The 8,000-nt window shown below is 43.6% G+C and overlaps 1 long non-coding RNA gene across 1 annotated transcript; it reads left to right on the plus strand.

The window, feature by feature from the left end:
- Positions 1 to 4,492: 4,492 nt before the first annotated feature.
- LOC146399561 (uncharacterized) lies at positions 4,493 to 6,945 on the plus strand. Its single transcript, XR_014818069.1, has 3 exons — positions 4,493 to 4,675; positions 5,831 to 5,902; positions 6,012 to 6,945. It is a non-coding gene; the product is annotated as an uncharacterized LOC146399561 (long non-coding RNA).
- Positions 6,946 to 8,000: the final 1,055 nt, after the last annotated feature.

Here is an 8,000-nt window from a genome sequence, read left to right on the forward strand (position 1 = left end):
TTGGGGTGTGAAGAAAGCAAACCCGAGCCAATTCGGATACCGACCCTGCGCAGCCCCTTCGGACCCCAGACCCGCGGGCGGGTGGAAGGACGAAGGGAGCGCGGTAGCCTGGTCCAGCCGCGGCCGCTGCGAAGTGTCAGCGGGAGCGAAAGCGAGAGTTTAAAGGAACAGAAGGCCCCCTGAATTTCCACCGGGGGCTTTAACAGGCTTTTGCTGGCTGGTTTGTTTTTGTTTTTTCAGCTCGCGGAAGTGCTTCAGCGTTAACCCTTTCCAGCCCTCTAGACACTTTACATCTTATTTTACATAGTTGACCTTATTTTTCAGGGGGTAAATGCAGAGAACGGAATGAAAGCATATTGGTTAAAAAGTACAGAGTTCTATCACCAGACTGGGATGGAATTTCACCTCCCTCACTAAATAGCTGTACGACTTTGAGCAATTTCCTTAACTTCTTAGCGCCTCGCTTCCCCAACCATCAAATGGGGAGAACTGTAGTTATGCCTTTATAAAGTTGTATTGGATTACATGAGTTAATACTGAATAATTAAGGAATTGAGACCAGTTCCTGGCGCAATGTACATGACTTCAGGTTTCTTAAATTAAGAAAAGAGAGGGAAGGAAGAAGAGAGAGGGTGTTCTAAATCAAATGAAGAATTCGCTTCAGTGCTTCTAAGTGCAAAAGGTCCTGTTGGTCTTGTCCACCTTTTTTTTTTTTTTTGGTCATTTTAGGGCCACACCCTCGGCATACGGAGGTTCCCAGGCTAGGGGTCAGAGCTGCAGCAGATGGCCTACACCACAGCCACAGCAACACCAGATCCAAGCCCTGTCTGCAACCTACACCACAGCTCACGGCAACACTGGATCCTTAACCCAATTAACAAAGCTGGGGGTCAAACCCACAACCTCATGGATGCTAGTCAGAGTCACGTCCACTGAGCCACGATGGGAACTCCCAGTCTTGTCCACTTTTCGGCATGCTTTGAAAAATTTATGGGTGCCATCAATAACCACCTTAATTTGATCTCAGTGCCCACTGGAAGTGGGCCCTGATACTCAAACTACTATGCTAATTTGATACTGAAAGAATGCCTCTCTCATGGTTACTTAGCTGAAGAGAAGAAGAACGGGAAGTGTAACATGTTTTCCTCAATGCAGTATTCAGTTTACTGTTTATTTTGTAGACGCGCACACACACACACACACACACACACACGCCTTGCATACAACACTTTTTTAATGCTCTTTGCTAATCTCCTGAGCTTTTTCTCAACCAGTTGATTCCTTCCTCCTCACCTTACTTAGAAAAAACTGGTTCTTTAACTTCTGCTCAACCAAGTTTTCAAGTTCTATGTAACAATGACATCCAAAGGTGAGTACCTGAGGTAGTTACCTAATGAACATTAAATTGGAAAACTGAATCTCTCTATCAAAATCAACCCCGATTGTCATTTAATTAATGCCATTTTTTTTGGTCTATATCCCTAGTGACATCACGACTTCAGGAACCTTTGCATAAACCTTCCCAAAATGTTCTGTACTACTCTATTTCCCATTTATATGCAAAATTATGGGGGCCCAGCAGGAGCCATTTCAAGAAAGCATCTCTCCTTTCAGTTTGGCTTTTTCCCCTCAGCTTTCACAGTAGAAAAATGGGTGTTTCCTGTTTCTCTGAGAAGAAACAAGTCTTCCTCCACCATCCTTTTCTTTTCTTTTTTCCCCTTTATTATTAGATGTGCCAATTAGCAGTGTTTATTTTTTCTTGCTTATTGTCAGCAATGCTTTGCCCTCCTGAGTGAAGCTGTGTACCTAAGTGGATGCCAAAAATTCAAAGGGAGGCAAGTGGTAATTCAGAGTGAGTCCTGAGGGGCTTTGATGTGTTTTGTCTATCTCACTGGTGCTGTTGCATTTCGCTCATATCTTCATCTTATTCTGAAGAGCCGCACACATAGGAAATACTTAAGTATGGGAGAAGAGGCAGGTAAAGCAAAAATCAATCATGCATGATGACTTAGTGCTCAGAACAAAGTAAGAAAGAACATCATAATAAAGTTAAGCTTTGGTACACTGCCTTAAAGGTCAACAATAATTACTTGTAAGAAATTACTTTTCCTTTACATTACAGCAAGTAACAAGTAACAAAAATGTATGTGGGATGGTAGGTTCTGAGTGAAATAGAAAGTCCACTGCCCATGTAATCCTGGCTAATTAAAAGTCGTGTACTTTGTGGCCTAAGTGATCTGAGTTTGCCATATACATTTCACTACAGAAGAGTCTATTTCAGTTTCATGAAGAGAAATTAAGATGTTTCTGTGGTAGAAGTTTCATCTTCCATCTGATTTGAGAGAAGAGTTATCATGAGTGAGGCTTGTTTCTACTGACTATAGTTTTTAAAAGCTGGGACATTTGTTTGTTTTGCTTGTTGCTCACTGGCTTAATTTTAGCTAACCTCTCAAGGAACAAATGAATTAGGAATCACAAAGAAGCAAGACTTGAGTTCTCTGTTCATGGCAAAGATCTGGAGTTGCACAGCAGAAATTATCACAACATTGTAAATCAACTATACTTCAATAAAACTTTAAAAAACTACACAAAACAAAAGATCTTGGAATTCAGTGAACACTGTCTTTTAAGATCTTAAAATTGTATATCAGAATCATTCTCACCATTTAGAGAACCCCGGGTGGCATAAGCACCTGAGCTAATGTCTATACAGATGTCAAACCTGTTTGCAGCCTCTTATCTATACCAACTTTCAAAGAGCCATTTTTACACATTCCAAGTGCAATACTACCTGCATAAAGGTAATTACAATTATCCATCTCATGCCACCTCCAACTCTGTCATAGCTGTGTTTCCAAAGACTTGTTCTAAGTGGAGACTTGGCTAGCAGGATACTCAAGAAAACATCATGAGATGTAATACAGGCTGTGAGTAGTTAGTATTTATTGAAACCTATTCTTTATTATTTCAGAAAATAGTTATTCACTTTAATAACACTTTCTACAATTGCTTCAGAGAAAGAGAAATTAGTATTAGTGGATTGCTTTTATTCAGTCCTAAACTAATATCATGACTTTTTCTTTTAGGTCTATAGCATTTCCTCTCCCTCCTCATTTGATAGGGCCAATTTTTTTCAACCTCTGGTACCCAATTACAAGACTCATTTCTTCACCTTGGCTGCTGTCTGCTCTCAGAATCAACTTTCATCATCTTGTTGATAAATATATCAGCTTTTTGCTCTTTTATAATCTCAAGTAAAATTTTTATGAATATTTTAAATGAAATAAGAATTTTTTAAAAATTCACCTAACAGCTAACATCACTCTTTTTTTTTTTTTTTTTTTTTTTGTCTTTGTTGTTGTTGTTGTTGTTGTTGTTGTTGCTATTTCTTGGGCCGCGCCCGCGGCATATGGAGGTTCCCAGGCTAGGGGTTGAATCGGAGCTGTAGCCACAGGCCTACGCCAGAGCCACAGCAACATGGGATCCGAGCCGCGTCTGCAACCTACACCACAGCTCACGGCAACGCCGGATGGTTAACCCACTGAGCAAGGGCAGGGACCCAACCCGCAACGTCATGGTTCCTAGTCGGATTTGTTAACCACTGCGCCACGACGGGAACTCCTTTTTTTTTTTTTTTATCGCTCTTTTTTAAAGAATATTTAACATTTAGCATAATGCCTTTTGTCCTAATATCAATACTACATTTACTATTTAGATGAAATTAATATATTTGGCTCATTCATAATGAAATCATATGTTGTACTTAAATGGCATAAATGTTTACACTGTCTTCTTTCTGACTTTTAATAAGCTAAAGTTTCTTGGGTTTTTTTTGACCTGTAAATACCAAAGCACAAAACATGTAAAACTCAAAATAGCAGAGGGAGTTCCTGTTGTGGCTCAGCGGATACGAATCTGACTAGTAACCATGAGGATGCAGGTTCACAGGCTCGATCCCTGGTCCCACTCAGTGGGTTAAGGATCCAGGGTTGCTGTGGCTGTGGTGTAGGCCAGCGGCTACACCCCCTAGCCTGGGAATTTCCACATGCCATGGGTGCAACCCTCAAAAGACAAAAAAAACAAAAAAACCCAAGCAAACAAACAAACAAAAATCAAGAAGCCTCAAAATAGTAGACAGCAAATTATTAAAACGGAATTGCACACTCCTGCATGATCAGACCACTTAAGATGGCTGTTCTCTTGCTTTTTGTAAATCCCCTGCTCCACCCGTCCCTGCTTTTACCCACTCAGGTGAACGCGTTTACCCCCTGCCCCAGCTAGTGATTGTTCTAATCCTCTGGCTCACCGGCTAGTTTGTTAAAGGGAAAGCTCTGCCCTCAGGATGCTTGTTAACCTGAGGGGCTGTAAAGGGCTTGCGGGAGGGCCCCCCCAGGCCCCCCCCCCCCCCCCCCCGCTGCTGGTTTCCCTGGTAACTGATGAGCCGACATGACGTCAGTTCCGCCTATAAATAGCAGCCTCGCCTTCCTCCCCCGATTGGCTAAGATGGCGGCATGTGTGGTCTGCGCGTTGTGGCCTCGCTCCAGGTCCCTTTGTTTCGGACCTGTAAGACCCCCTACCCAACATCATGGACCTCTCTGTCACTGTCTCCAGGCTTTCTTCAGTCTCCGGGCTGGGCACCCGCAAGGCTTCCGGGCCAGCAGGTGCAGCACCGTTGGTAAGCTAGTCAGGACGCCAGGGACGCTCCCATGAGCACTGAGATGTGGGAAAGGGAGGGGCACGGGTGGGAAATTGTGGGGTTAATCCTGAGGTGGCTGCTGACTAGCATGGGGGTGGGGCGGGTCTTGTGTCTGCCCTAAGAAATGCTTTCCTCTCCTGTTATGGTGATAATGTCCTGTTAACATCAGTCTCCTTCCGGTTATAAGAGTAGCAGCCCCAGGGTCGTTGTTTATCTGACTGCACAGGGGTGGCTCTTGAATGCAGACAGAATGCAAGACCTGGGTTCCCTACAAAATAGAAGCATACCTCTGACACACCACCCAAAACATTACAGACACTGGCTTTAGGAATAACTCAGGAACAGACTTGCGAATTGGTCACGGCCAGTTCGCCGCGTTTGGTTGGGGCGTGTGGCAACAGCAAAATAGTACATTTGTCTCGTCACAGCTGTGGAAAGGGGTAGAGCATCAATACTGTGTGTTGGGACAAAAGCTCTATGCAGTCTGCAGTGGGTTACAACAGGTGAAAGACATTACAAAAGGCCTGGGTCATTGACCAAGGGAAAACAACTATGCAAAGTCTAGAACGGCTGTGCACAACATTCGGGACCAAGGAACCCATTTTATAGGCCACAAAGTGGGGGAATGGGTCTACAAACATAACCTACACCCTCACTGCTGCCAGGCTAACTGAAAGAATGAACAGATTACCTAACAACTGAGGCAGGAAGCCTGTGCCCTCAATGTGTGGATCGGGAGGCTATAACTCAAGCCCTAACAACTCTAACTGAACATTCCAGGAGCAATTGCCCCAGTGCCTACAGCATGTTAACCCAGAGGTAACTAGTCAACCCTTGGGTGCAACTGGTGACCACTGAAGAACGGCTGCCAGTTCTAGGGCAGGACAATAACTCACTTTTGCCCTTGCCACAAAATCTACCTCTAGGGGAAATAAAATGGCCCTGGGATTGGCCAGTAAGTCTTCAGTAGTTTGGGTTTACCACCCTATGGGGAAGAGGATTTCAAAGGGACTTAGAGCTTTCACCTGTCTTCTGTCTGCCCCACCTAAGACTACTAAGGTAATTAGTCTGGGCCCCCTAATTGGGGAAAGGCACCATTATATTAACCTGCTGTCTGTTGTTCTGCCTCTCCAGTATTCAAGACCGGCCGTGGGGACTCCGGGGGGGCAGGTGGTTTGGTACTGCAGGCCGGGACAAAAACCACAGGTAGGGTGGTGGTGATATCTAAGGATGCTGTTACTGCTTATATTTTAATGGTCATGATCTTCCCTGTCTGTGTGTTAAACATCTTATATTTCATCCTTTGTCTAAGCAGAGGGAACCTGTTTATGGGCTGGGCAAAGATTCATTGCGAAATGAAAGTGATTGCTGGCTCTACCATGAGAGCTGCTATCATCATCCTCCTGTGGATATTCATGAAAAATTGACCTGATGGGTGCCTGGCTCCAAAGTGTGCCCACCTCCTGGACTCTGTGCTGCATTTATGGTGTTTGGTTGCAGTACATGTCTGCACACCTGAGCCTACGTTTATCGTGGAAGAGGGGCAGAACAAGATTGTAAGCGTCAAGCAGGGTATGTATGGGAGAGGTCAGGCCACTCAAGACAGCTCCTGTTTTTGAAAATCCTCTGCTCAACCAGTCTGCTTCACTTAATACTCCCACTCACGTGAACATGCTTGCCCCCCACCCCAGCTAGTGATTGTTCTAATCCCTTTGGCCAGAACAGCTCCACCTGCTAGCTTGTTAAAGGGAAATAGTTGCCCTCGTGAAGCTCATTAACCTGAAGGGCTGTAAAGGACATGCCCCAGCTATTGGTTTCTCTGGAAACTGATGAGCCAACGTGAAGTCAATTCTCCCTATAAATGGTAGCCACCGCCTCCTCTTCCCCTGAACAGTTAAGATGGTGGTGCATTCTATCTGCTGTACATGGTGGGGGCGTTGCTCCAGGACCCTTCGCTTCAGGCCTGTAAGACCCCCTAGCCAATATTATGGATGTCTCTGTTGCTGTCTTCAAGCTCTTTCTTCAATCTTGGAGCTGAGAAACTTATGAAGGTTTGTGCAGCCTAACAACTAAAAAGGGTAAAGGAATTACCTGACTTTTGTTTCGTTGTGGCAACAATGTACTAGGAACATAAACCCAATTCCTCAATTATACTCAATGATAAATTTAACTCCTACATTTTGCTAAAAGAAAATGAGCGAATGCTCAGCAGGCACTTCGTGAATAAATGAAATAACCATGTTAAGAAACATGCTGCTTAATGCCTATTATGGAACACACGGGGAAGTTCTGAAATTGCTGATTGTCATAGATACTCTTGTCAATCTAGATTTTTCCTAACTAATTAAAAAATGGCTCAACCACAAGACACAGATTTTCTAAGTGTCAGACTCAGCAGAAGTTCTGCTTCTGCAGAGTCCCTGGTGGAGACGATTACTTGCAGCACAGATCTCAGGCCTGCAAACTGCTGGAGTTGTCAGCACCATGTGCTGAACATTTCAGCCCTAATGGCTTTACCCCATTTCTTTTCCTCACCTTGCAGTCACCTTGTTTTCCTTTCCTCTTAATTTCCTTTCATATTCACTATGAATTTTTTATTGATAGACGATTGACATAGTTTAAGACTCATTTAAAGTGTACAATTCAGTGGGTTTTACTGTTCTGAAGGTTCTGAAACCAAAACTACCATCTAATTGGAGTCATTTTGATAACCCCCCAAAGACCTCATTACCATTAGCAGTCACTCCTAATTCCCCTCCGTCCAGCCTATGGCAACCTCTAAGATACTTTCTGATCCCTATGGATTTGCCTCTTCTAGACACTGCATATAAACAGAATCATACCATGTGTGACTTTTGGGGTCTGCCTTCTTTCCTTTACCAAGTTTTCAAGATTCATCCATGCTGTAGCTTGTATCAATACTGTATTCCTTTTTATTGCTAAATAATAATCTATTGAATGGATATACTATATTCTGTATACTCAGCAGTTGATGGACACTTGAGCTGTTCCCACTTTGGGGCTATTGTGAATAATGCTATGAACATCACATGCAATTTTTACAGTATATGTGGATACATGGATGATAAAGTTACTCATTTTCCTTTGTAAGGAAATGACAAACTCTCTTCTGCAGTTACAGTCTCAGTAATGTATGAGGGTCCTCGTTTCTTCATGGACACTTGTTACTTTTTTTTTTTTTTTTTTTTTTTTTGTCTTTTTGCTATTTCTTGGGCTGCTCCCGCGGCATATAGAGGTTCCCAGGCTAGGGGTCCAATCAGAGCTATAGCTGCCAGCCTGTGCC

This window comes from Sus scrofa, chromosome 10, assembly GCF_054392235.1.
Source record: "Sus scrofa isolate SSC_HxYL_T2T_F1_AM1 chromosome 10, Sscrofa_HxYL_maternal_Yorkshire_Landrace_v2.0, whole genome shotgun sequence".
Lineage (NCBI taxonomy): Eukaryota > Metazoa > Chordata > Mammalia > Artiodactyla > Suidae > Sus > Sus scrofa.